The following is a 12,465-nucleotide window of genomic DNA, read 5'->3' as shown; positions in this document are numbered from 1 at the left end:
AATGTCACAATATGTTAACTAAAAATTCAAGTTACTAAAGAGTTTATTTTATCCCACTTTAGTTTAGCTTAATCTCAGTTTATATGTTTGGTTGTTTGGATAGATGGAAGATAGATACAATTCTCAAAGGACAACTTCCTAAATTTTAACTGTGATTGTCTTTGGGGGTAGAGGTATGAATTATTTCTTTACAATGTTTTTGAATTTCCCTTCTCTGAATACCTTTTATATGTGTATTAAAGGCAATGAATGCTATAAAGAGATAAAACTTTTCAATTTGCATATATTTGGGAATTAGAATGTGCATTCCAGAATCCAAAAGAAGTTTAGAATTTATAAATTCTGTGGTTTCCTCCTTGAGATTTCCTTGTTGGTGTTGTTGAAATAGGAGGGAGGAATAGTAATAACTATTATTTGCATGTTATATTTTCATGTAAGCAACGTGACATTTTTCATCTTATGGAATGAGAAAACTGGAGCACTAAATGTGGAAATAACTTTATTTCTCACTAGAAACAAGGGCCAACTCAGTTTTATACTCAAGTTTTATACAAAGGTAATAATAATAGGTAACATTTTTTGAGTTTTTACTATATGACTCACAATCCTCTGAGACAGTTTTCTACTACAGAGCCACACAGAACCTGTACTTTTAATTACTACATATTATCTTTCATATTTTTATTCATTTACTATGCCACAGTTAGATACTCATAGGTATACTTTATATTTTTCAAATGGGTAACTCTGAAAATATTTAGCTAAGTAGCTTTGGCTGCTCTTTAAGGGGAGACACTGTGGAGTAAACAAATGGACCACAGAAGTAATGTCTTCAGGGGAAAACCAGTGCATTTCCTGCTTTGATAATTCACTACACTAATTCCTAAGTGGCAGATAATACTAACCAATAAACCAATCGCTTTTCCAGAGAGATAAGTGACTCATTTTCTAAATCTATTGCTATCACCTCCTGCCACAGAGCTTTAGCTGAGCACATCCTTTCTCTCTCCTTTTTGTATGTCTCGTCCTCAATTTTTTGGTTCTCCCTGGCTCTGGTACTCCCATCCTCAACTTAGTTTCATATTTCATTTCGGGGCTAACCCAGGCTAGGATCTGCAACTCTGACTAAATGTTAAGGGGGAAGTTGATAATAAAAACCTAAGCCCTCACTAGATATTTCAGTGACTAGAGGCAAGCCCTTTACCTTACTGTTCCAAGCCCAACTCATTTCCTGAGCATATTTCTGCAGTACATTCCCTGAACTTCACACCAGGCTTTCCCAACAGGCTGGCAAAGCCAGATTCCAAGTGGTCCTCGGAAAGTAAAAGAAAGTTTCACGTTCAGATGGATTCTAGCAATATCTACCGCTGCCACTTATTTGTGTCTTTGCATTCCAGTTCCCATCCTTCTACCAATCTGAGAATCCTACGAATAACCAAGGACTCCCAATGACCAAATCCAGGCAACCTGACTCACATCTCATCCTCATGAGAAGCTGTAGGAATCTGCATAGCCAATTACCTTTTTCTTGAAATGAATCTTCCTATGACTTCCTCAATTCCAGTTCTCCTGGTTTTCCTACTGCTAAGAATTGTTCCTATAGTATTCGTATTTCTGCCTTGTTCTTCTTCCTTCCCTTTTCCTTTAAATTTCCCACTGCTCTGAAGTGGATAACATTGCCAAAGCCTTTGCCTATCAGCTCCATTTAGATGACTTCTACATCATGATCCCTAGCCCCTGTAGCTCTCCAGAACTGCTCATTCTTCTCTCCCACATCATGCTTTGATGCCACAGTAGATCTTTCCAAACTCTCAATTTCTGTTAATGATACCATTTCCCTACGTGTTCCAGTTCAATCCTTGGAATAATGTTTGATCTCTTCCTTATATTTCCTATTTCCAATGTTATCACATCCTATAGATTCTGTATTCAAAATATCTGCATTAAAAATACCCATTAGGATTTAGTCCTTCCCAATTAAATGTCATCACCAAAGAGGGAGTCTATTATCTTGGTGCTCAGTGACTGCAATGGTCCCCTAACTGAGTATCTCACCTACTGAGCCCTCTCCTCCAAACTACCAGTCCACTTCACCAGTCTTCTCTGATGCCCATCAATCACTTCTATATTAAAAATGAAACAACGTTAAAAACTGAGAACCTAAACTACCAGGCTCATCTGCATTCCTCCCATAATAACTATTATTTATTTATGCTAAAAATTTTGTTAACTACCTTATGTATATTTACATTTTTTAATCTTTTCAAGAACTGTGAAAAGTAAGGCTTCTTATACCTATTGTACATTTAAGCAAACAAGCTTCAATTAACTGTGTATTTGTTTTTATAAGTCCACACCCACTACAAGGCAGATAGAGCTGTCGTTTGATTGAGGTCTCTTGGATTCCAAAGCTTATTCTAAGAATTTAACATATGATGCTACAAAGATGCATAAATTAGACAATCACGGGATACAAAATTTTTGTTTCATATGTGATCATATGTCAGAAAAATTTTAAAAATTAACCCATTGAAATCAAGATACGTGCTTTCAGGATTTTTGTTGATATAGAATGAGATTAAGTACAAGGAGAAAAGACCAAAAAAAAAAAGACATTGATACTTTAACCTATTTTAACTTCCTTAGTCAGATTCAAGGAATGGTCATTTCTCTGATGGCCAAGTTTTTATTTATATACAAACTGTGATTGTCATTATAAGAAGGAAAACTATCTACCACACGAAACAGTGGTAGGAGCATGCTCTGGACAATGTTGTGTGAAATGGATGCTTTCAACACATGATTATACACAAGATGTCTTCAATGAACTGAATGCTAGAGCAAGTTTGCCTCTCATTAAAATGATAGAAAGACAATGAAAAAACAACTTCCTATTCCTCCAACTGGAGGAAAGTAAATGTCTATGAAGATGGCTCTGTGAAGACCTGAGATGCCACAGTTTATGAAAAAGCAGAGCTTTTAAACAGAACAAAATAGAACAAAAAGCTTTGGTAAGATATAAGCCACTGCCCAGAGAGGTCTTATTAACACATTAAGTGGTTCCATTCTTGTTCTTGTTTATTCTGCTGTTTCTTTCTTCCTTTCATGTCATTAAGCTGTTTTTATATAAAACCTCTGAATCCTTCTTTTTACTGCCTCTCCAATTCTATGTTTACAAATTGTTCCAAAAAAAGAAAAGGCATTTATATCAAACAACACAGCTTATAGTCCAGCCTGAGGAGCTCATTATTCATGGGAAGTGAATGAAAATTAAATTCATTCTAGATGCAGTTTAAGGCAAACCCTTTTGTTCACGGAAGGATTTGTCAGCCTCTGAAACCAAGATCAATCTAGAAGTAAAAGGAAAGCACTTTCGTGTATTCAAATGTCAATTCAATATAGATTATTGCCAGAATCTTATCAGAATCTGCCAGTGATTCTTAAGATGTTATTTTCAAGCCAGTGTTTATGTAACTAATTATAATATGTTGTTTTCAAGTGTCAGGAATGAGCATGATCTACCTTAAGCAAAATGGAGGCATTTATTATAAGATTTAAGAGAGCATTTTACAAAACACAATGATAGGAATAAACCTTTGTCTCAAGGAGGTTTAGTATTTAGAAGCAGAAAAACATCAAAGTGCTAGCAGTATTTTTATACCATCTCCCATTTACACTTCTTTCTGTGCTCTACTTTTTATTCTGCATGGCATAAAATGGCAAGGCAACCCCATAAGATTGTACAGGTTGCTCACTGCATAAAAGTGTCCAGCCAAGAGAGTCAAAATACAATCTAGCTATGCCAGCCATGCTGTGAACCCTCAGGGCTGAGTCATCCTAGAAAGGGTGACTTTTTCTAGGTTCTAAACAATAACATATGGGCAAGTGGAGACCCCATCAAATGGCCTACACAAAGAAATTGAATATTGTTCAACCTCTAAATCCCTGGAGAAGGTATTTCAATTGAAAATGGTACCCACTCATGGTTCAATTAGCTATGATTCAGGAAGCAAGGATATATACTTTAAAAAAATTGTGAATTGGTTAGATTTTGGTGGGTAAGGCAGTTATTCACAATACCTGATTTTTGTGGGGTTTTTTGTTGTTGTTTATATTTTTTTTTTTATATTTCAAACTGCCACTAACCTTTAACTCTTGCAGATCTCCTAAAAATCAATTACTTAGGAAATTTATATAAGAATGGAAATTATGCCAGGAGCAGCAGAAACAATCTCGAGTTGAGAGGAGAGTTAGTTCTTTTTTTTCTCTATATATGCATAAGTCTTTATGGATTGGCCTTGCATTTTTAGGGACTGGAGATCCATTTATTTTTTAATTAAAATATAAGGTATACTGTTGACATATATGTTTTGTATTTTCTTCCAAAATAATTTTTATCTTCCTTTTATGGTTACCAGATTTAGCAAATAAAAATACAGGGTGCCCAGTTAAATTTGAATTTCAGATAAATAATTAATAATTAATTACTCAATGTAAGTATGACCTGTGTAATATTTGCGACATAGGTAATACTAAAAAATTATTGCATGGGATATACACTAAATAATCCTTACTTATCTACAACCAATTGGAAGGCAGGTATGCTTACCACTATATCACCAATGCTGTACTGTTTGAAACAAATTGAATTGGGCATCCTTTATTTTATCTGGCTAATTTACTTCCTTTTTATTGTAAGCTGAGCCCTGTAGAACTACTTTTAAACATTTCTAGATCTAAGTTTGGCAGAGGTATGAAGTCAAGGAAATAGAAACAGATGTATATCCTTACATATAAAGGACATTAAAACTTGAGTTAGTAACTTTACAGTGAAATATGATACATAATCACCTGGTTTCTATGAATAAAAGGTCTATGTTTTCTACTGTAGAAGAAAATGAAAGAAGAATATGTTGTGTTATTTTCATTGTATTATACACACACTTGATCACACAATGGAACAAGGATATTTTATACATAAAATATAACTAACTGAATAGTAATAATCTCATCAGAAAGCTAATCTAGTTTTCAAAAGGTGAAAAAAGTCAGAGACTTCCACATACTAATATTGTCACAATTTTAAATACATTTAAAATATACATCATTTTTATTTTAAATACTTATAATAACACTAAATTAACTATATAGAATCACTGCAATTATTTATAATTTGTCATTTAAAAAATCTAATGTTGTCATTAGTCCTTCAGACCTAGCCCTACTTTTAAAAAATGTCATTAAGTGTCTGTGTTAAACTTGAAACAAAAATCAGTTTTGCAATGGGGTAACTATCTTATTAAGTCATATACAACTTAAAAGTTGGAATGATTATTATTTAAGTACACATAAAATGCGCTTGAGTTTAGATTTAATTAAGTAATTTCAGTAAGAGTATCATTTTTGTGAGAAATTAGAGATGGAGGCACTTGGATGGCTCAGTAGTTTGAGCATCTGACTTTGGCTCAGGTCATAATCTTGTGGTTCATGAGTTCAAGCCCCACATCAGGCTCTCTGCTGTCAGCACAGAGCCTGCTTCTGACCCTCTGTCCCCCTCTCTCTGTCCCTCCCCTGCTTCAGCTCTCTCTCTCTCTCAAAAATAAAAATAAACATTTAAAAAATAAAGAAGCAGTTAGATACCTTAGTTTTCCTTTATTACTTAAAAGTAGCACCACCGTGATTATTCTGGTGATTTGACTAGCACTTTTGTTCTATGCAGTGAAGGTATACATTTTAATCTTGTTACTTTTTCATAATTCTTAAAAGGAAGATATTATGATCTAGATTTTTTTGACTAGTAGAAACTGATACTTATAAATATTTATTAACTCCTCTAAGCCATGAATATAAGTAGTCATATCTGTTCCTAAAGCCTATATGATACACAATAATAAAAAAAAATGTACTGTATCACTAAAATATATAACCCACCCCAAAAGCAGGAAGTATTGACAATTTATCTTGGTTTCTTGATTTTTTTTTATTACTAGTAAAGTTAAGTACATGATTTTAGGAATTAATTAACACTGATATTCACAACTCTTTTTTTTTTAAAGTAATGAATTATTCAGCTTGAATTGTGGTACATTGTTTCAGGGACAAAGATAATGGCCTGTCATTTTTTGGTGGAAATATTTTTGTTAAATTGTAGTAAATTTTTATCTTTGAGGAAGTCTTAGAGAATAAGCAACATGGTGATGACCACTAGAGGGCTTGAAATTTGCAATCCCTGTTAATAACACCGTAGTATTGACGGATGCTTTTTGTTTATTTGTTTGTTTGTTTTTGAGCTTAAATGCATTTTATTTTTAGACAACCTATATGACATGTTTTTCCCCCGTAAAAACTGCCTCTTCTCCTAGTAAATCAAGCCCAAAATTAATGAAGTGCTTAAGATGGTATCAGTCCCATTTGTCTAAGCCCTGGTATTGGGTAGATGAAAAGCAGCAGTCAGTTATGATGACAGGTAATCCAAAGCTATAGCCAAATTTTGTTAACATTTTGTCATTTCTCAACCGTCCTTAAAGAAAATTGTATATGGAGTCACACTATCCTCATTGTAATCCAGCAGAGCGACCATCTGGATCCATGTTTTACCAATAAAGAATTGGCAAGTTTTAGAATTAGCAAGAATGTACTTGATTTGTTCTGCATCCCTGTCATGAAAGGTTTTGCTCATTCTAGTTGCACCTGGCTGGCTCAGTCGGTTAAAGCACCAACTTCAGCTTAGGTCATGATCTCATAGTTCATCGGTTAGGGCCCCAAGTCGGGGTCTGCGCTGACATCTCAGAGTCTGGAGCCTGCTTCAGATTCTGTGTCTCCCTCTCTCTCTGCCCCTCCCCTGCTCATGCTCTGTCCCTCAAAAAAAATAAATAAGTGTTAAAAAAATAAGTAAAAGGTTTTGCTCATTCTGGTCTCTGTTCTTCAAGTTTGCCTTTAATTGAGTTCATGTCATCTTTGATGTACTTCTTGTAGGCTTATTTTGTCAAGTTGGGTTTCTGCCAGTGATGGTTCATGACAATATCAACACCAGTGATAACTGTGCTTTTGCTAACTTCACTCTTGGGGTCATCAGGAGTGGCATTTTCACCAATGGACAAGTCATCAGTGTTACCTACTATTCTACTGACCATCTTCCCCTCCACCTCCAGGCACAGCCCACCCGGGATTTCTCAGCATTTCATCATGGCTGATGAGGTCCTGGTAGATGATCATGATGGCGCCTGGAAAAAAAAACAAGGACAGCACTGGTTTAACAGGAGCCAGGAACTCTTTCCAAGTGTGGTGCACTGGGAACAGTGCTGGGGTGGAGGGGATAGAGGGCAAAAAAAGATGGATAGACATTTCATTAAAGACTTCTGGTAAATTTTTAAAAGGGGAATAGGTACACTGACTCCATGGGTCTCCTATGACTAATAAATGTTATTATTAAAATTAATTTTAATGTTGGTTGGAATCTTTACTTCTAACAATTGTACAATTAGGATGGTTATTGCACAATTACTATTTGATAAATTTCCCAGAGAATCTTAATGAAATTATAATATAATGTAATTGAAGTGAAATATTGGAATTAACAATAAGGTTAGGGAGAGGCCAGTAGAATACCTACTGGGAAGAGAAGCCAATAAAAGACCAGAAGAGATTGCCTGGAGAGAAGAAAAGAAAAGACAACAAAGGAGCAGAGACAACTAACCAAAAAAAAGAAAGAAAAAAATTGAGTATTTTCCCCTTAGATTGGCCTGCATTTGGCAATGTGAAGCCAGGGGTTGAGAAATTGGTATAAATAATAATAATTATTATAAAAGCAACATTTATTTGATTTTTACTATGTGCCAAGATTCTACTAAAACATTTATGTATATGAACTCATTAAAATATCACAAAAACCTCATGATATTTGTTCTATACTTCTTAGTCTACAAATAAGGGAAAAGAGCCTTTCTTCATAGATCCATGCCCCATCCCCCCAAAAATTCAATGAAGAGTGCAGCAGATACAAAACAACTTCTTAAAGCAAACTGAGACTTAGCGTTTATTAAATTCAAGATCTAGGGCAAAGCAATGATTTCAGATGAGGAAGTATCTTTCATGAGCTTTGGGAGACCTGAGGTCAGTGCATTTAATAACATCTGATACTAGGAAGCTAAATGTCATTTAAAAATGTCTGATAATTGGAAGTTGGGAAATTGCACAAGGTCTAAAATCTTACATGGGGAACTGGGGTGAGAGAAAATGTTACTAGACTACATTGTCAGGTGGTTAGATATTTAAAGGCTTATCTTGCCATAGGTTCTTAATGGCTTTAAGTAGTGAAACAAGGCAAAACACATAGAAAACAAATACCTGATGTACCAAATATGTGTTTCGTAGCAATTTCTGGCGATGAAAGTTTTTGGTCTGATTAGTAGTGAGGAAATCCTGTATTTCAGATACTCTTTCTGAAGAGCAGAAAAAGAAGTTATGAAAGATCACGCTGCTGAACACATTGAATATTACCTGGAGAGAATACTATGTACAATTATACTATGTAAAAATTGGATGACTCCAATAAGCATAATTTGTAATATTCTCTAGGAGTATTCAGACACTTGAATGCAGGATAGATTAACACATCCAACACATAGGTGGATTTGACCAGAGTTTAGGTTTTGCCAGGAAAGATTGCTTGAGGAGAAAGGAAAAAGGAAGTTAAAGACATTCGTTGGGAAGTAATTATACGGCAGAATCATGCAAAACAAGCTGGATAATATGACATGTTTAGACATGGAGTTATGATGAATAAAGATGAATTATAGGGTCCATGAATTGGTGGTCTTGAGCTGGCGAATTGTGAGTGGAGTACTAGAGTGAATACACTGGAAGAATAGGGGATGGCAGTCAAAGTGAGATGTTTGAAACTGAAATTCAGTTTTGGATGATGACGAGGTCTAGGTATGACATGTGGGTCATGGAGAAAGAATGGAGAAAAATATTATTGGAGCTAAGAAAACCAAAGAATTTAGAGGCCAATGTGGTAGTTGGATCATCTACTGGGGTTTTGAACCATAATGACAGGAAAAGTATTAATGAGTGAAGAGCAATGACTCAGTGATCCATAAGTGGTCTGACAAGGAGGGATACAGGGTGGCACAGTATGAGAATGTATGTTTCAAAAGACATGAGAGTTTTGAAGAGAGAAAGGAGTGACTGTTTGAAAGTAGGAACAGGTTGCAGAAAGGACCCCGCCTCAAGCTCCAGGCATGTATGGTACTTAAGTATGAGAGGAAAAATAAAAATAAGTTGCTCACTTAAAGGGTCCAGGAAAAGCAGTGTTTTCAGGTGCCAAATTAAATTTCAGCAAAAATCTGAAGGAAATGTTTAGTGCAGAGGTTAAGGAAGGAGAGGAGTTTTCTGACGACAGGAAACAAGTTTAGGTGGAAGGGCTTGGATAGCTAAGAGTGTGGGAAATATGGTCAGATTCACGGAGGTTGGGAATAGGGTGCTGATGAGCATCTGTGTGAAATTGGGTGATCTGGGAACCTTTGACTTCTCGTGGTGATACAGGAGAGCTGGCATTGAGGCACAATGGGATTTGTTTCAGAAGTCACAGGACACCATGATTAAAGGTCATGTGGAAGTTAGTCTTGCCTACAGCTGGAGGTGGGGTGGTACAGAGGAAGTAGTCTCATTGCTGGGGCTTCAGAGCAAAGGATACCTGGAAATCTTGGGTCTGATACTGCTGGAGAAAGAGCAGCAATTCAGTGTCCTTTGCTTCCTTCCCATCAAGGGCACTCTCTACTAAGTAATTCTATTTATTAGAAACACTCCTATAGAATCTCTAAGCCCAAAAGTCCCCTGCTCTGTGAACTCTTTCCAAACTTCCACATCCCATAGTCATTTTTTCTGTAACCAAAAGAGCTTTGCATGAATAGCTTTTCGGACTTGTATGGCATTTCATTGTAATTATTCATGCATCTGTCTCTCTCAGTACAACTCCTTGACTCACAAATTGTGGCTTACTTTGTATCTGCACTGCAAAGCAGATCATATCCACCCAACTGAGTAACAAACTTAGGACCTATTAAGTACCAAATAGTTTTTGAGAAGTGTATTAAAGTGGATTAAAAGAGTGCTTCATCAGTATTATTATGTACAAATAGCCATTGAGAGCTTCCCATGAGTAAGCACTGTGTCTGATCCTGACTTCGTAGGTACCCTAGTCAGCTCGGGCTACTACAATAAATATACTTCAGACTGGGTGGCTTAAACAACAGACACATTATTTCTCAGTTCTAGAAGCTGAAATTTCAAAATCAGGGTGCCAACATGGTTGGGTTTTTGGTGAAGACTCCTTCCCTAGTTCACAGATGTCCCTCTTCTCATTGTATCTTCACATGGTGAAGAGCAGAGAGAGAGAGGAAACAAGCTCTCTCTTGTGTGTTTCTTAATAAAGCACTAATCCCGTTCATGAGAGCTTTATCCTCATGACCTAATTACCCTCAAAGGCCCTGCCTCCTAATATTGAAGGTTGTGATTTTAATGTATAAACTTTGGGGAGACACAAACATTCAGTTCATAACAGTAGATGACACTGTTGTCATCTTTATGAAAGATTGCCATCTTTTGCTTACTTTATAGACAAGAAATCTGGGAAGGTTATATAGACAGGAGGATACAAAACCAGGATTTAGTCCTAGTCTGTCTGATTCTAAGGCCTTCCAATTCTGTCAAATTGCTCTCCTGGTTTTCTTATGTTATCATCCTAAGATATAGGAGTTTAATTATTGCCGATGCAGATTTAATACTGCAGGAACATAAATAGAGGAAATAAAGGTTGCTAATTTTATTGTGATATTTACTGTTTATTAATGTGACTCTTAAAAAAAAACAAAAAATATCTTTCTGGAGAGTAAATCATACAAAAAGTAAAATGGCTTACATAATTCAGATTTGATCGAAACTTACTTTGGTCTATAAAACAAAATATGCAAATTATACTCTCAGAATAAGCTCAGCTCACAATATGCGAAGAACTCTAATTCCACCTAGACAGAAAGGAATATGGAAATGTCCTAGAATGTCATGAAGTTTCACTGAAATCCTGACATTGGAAATAAAATATGAAACTCTATTTTGCATTTAAATTATTTAAATTATAGTGCACTCTTTAGAAAATGGAGGCCAAATGGCTTCATGCACTTTTAACTTTGTAGTACTCACCTTCCCTAGAGTAGAATGCAGTTCTTGGGGCTTGCTCAAGCCCAAATCCCAATAGGGTCCCTGCTGTGAATCCTAAGTTGTAAACTGCACAAGAGGATCATGAAAAACACCTTCATTGACAAAAGCTTAGGTGTGTAAGGCCAAAGTAGGGGTACTCTGTCATTCTGGAGAGAGGAAGACTTGAGCCTTTCCTCAGATCTCAGAAGCAACAAAGGATCCTGTTTCTTTATTCTTATCTTCCAGAGCATTCCTAGGAGCATCAAGTTCAGTCTAGACAAATGAAAGCATTCCAACTACACAGTGATCAAAACATTCAGTTGTTGATACTGTACATGTGACAGTAACTTGACTGAACCTAGGAGACAAGTAGAAGTAACATTAGCACTAGCAAGTATTTTTTGGAACAAGAAATGGTTGTAAGAGTTGATGTCCACGAATAGGTCCTTAACAGATAAAGCATATATTTATGTAACTTGATGCAAGAGGCCAGATAAATCAGATGTTTCCATAAAAGAACTAAAGCAAATAAAACTCAAGGTCTTGAATTATGTAAAGTGGTGGTTCACACCCAAATAGGTGGATAATATGCAAATCTTCACTTCATTTGATGCTTCGTAGGCCTATCTTGAGGTTTATGCACAATGGAACAGGAGTTGGTTCAGTATATAAAGGTCTGTGGAAGAGGCCAGACTGACAAAATTGGGATTTAACTCTGTGGTTCACAACCTCTGAAAGAATGTCACGTAAGTTTCATTGGTTAATCTATCTAAACTTCTGGATTCTGAAAAATCCTTTAGGTGCTCATCTGGGTTTAGCTATTTTAACACTCAACAATTCCTGTCTGGAGTAATTAAGATCAGGCAGATTCTCTGGATTCTCTGACATAACTGCTGGATACATCTCAGTAGCGTCTATCCTGTTAAGTATTTAAAAATTTGAACCAAAAACAGGAGCAAGAGTTATTAACTATTCTCAAGTAATCAAACTTATCAACTATGATCTCAGAAATCCTGTCTTTGCCTTTAACTTTCATCTGCTAACTCTATTAGCTAGAGCTTTAAGTCTTCTCCTAAAATCAACTGTCTTTCTAAGATTTGGATGCTGAGGGTATATGGTAAATTAGGAGAAGTTAAGATTTGGGGGAGACCATGTAGTAATGATACTGGATGATTTGGTAAATCAGAAAGGCAAGAGATTGTGTTCAGAGGTGTCAACTAGGAAACAGATAATACAAAAAAATGCAGAGTAACCAATATCCTTCTA

General features: G+C 35.8%; 1 pseudogene; it reads right to left on the bottom strand.

The window, feature by feature from the left end:
- Positions 1 to 6,049: 6,049 nt before the first annotated feature.
- LOC109246895 (translationally-controlled tumor protein-like) lies at positions 6,050 to 7,215 on the bottom strand (annotated as a pseudogene).
- Positions 7,216 to 12,465: the final 5,250 nt, after the last annotated feature.

This window comes from Panthera pardus, unplaced genomic scaffold (assembly GCF_024362965.1).
Source record: "Panthera pardus isolate Hobbes unplaced genomic scaffold, ASM2436296v1 HiC_scaffold_13, whole genome shotgun sequence".
NCBI lineage: Eukaryota > Metazoa > Chordata > Mammalia > Carnivora > Felidae > Panthera > Panthera pardus.
Note: the sequence above shows the minus strand (reverse complement) of the source record. Positions and strands in the feature narration are given on the sequence as shown.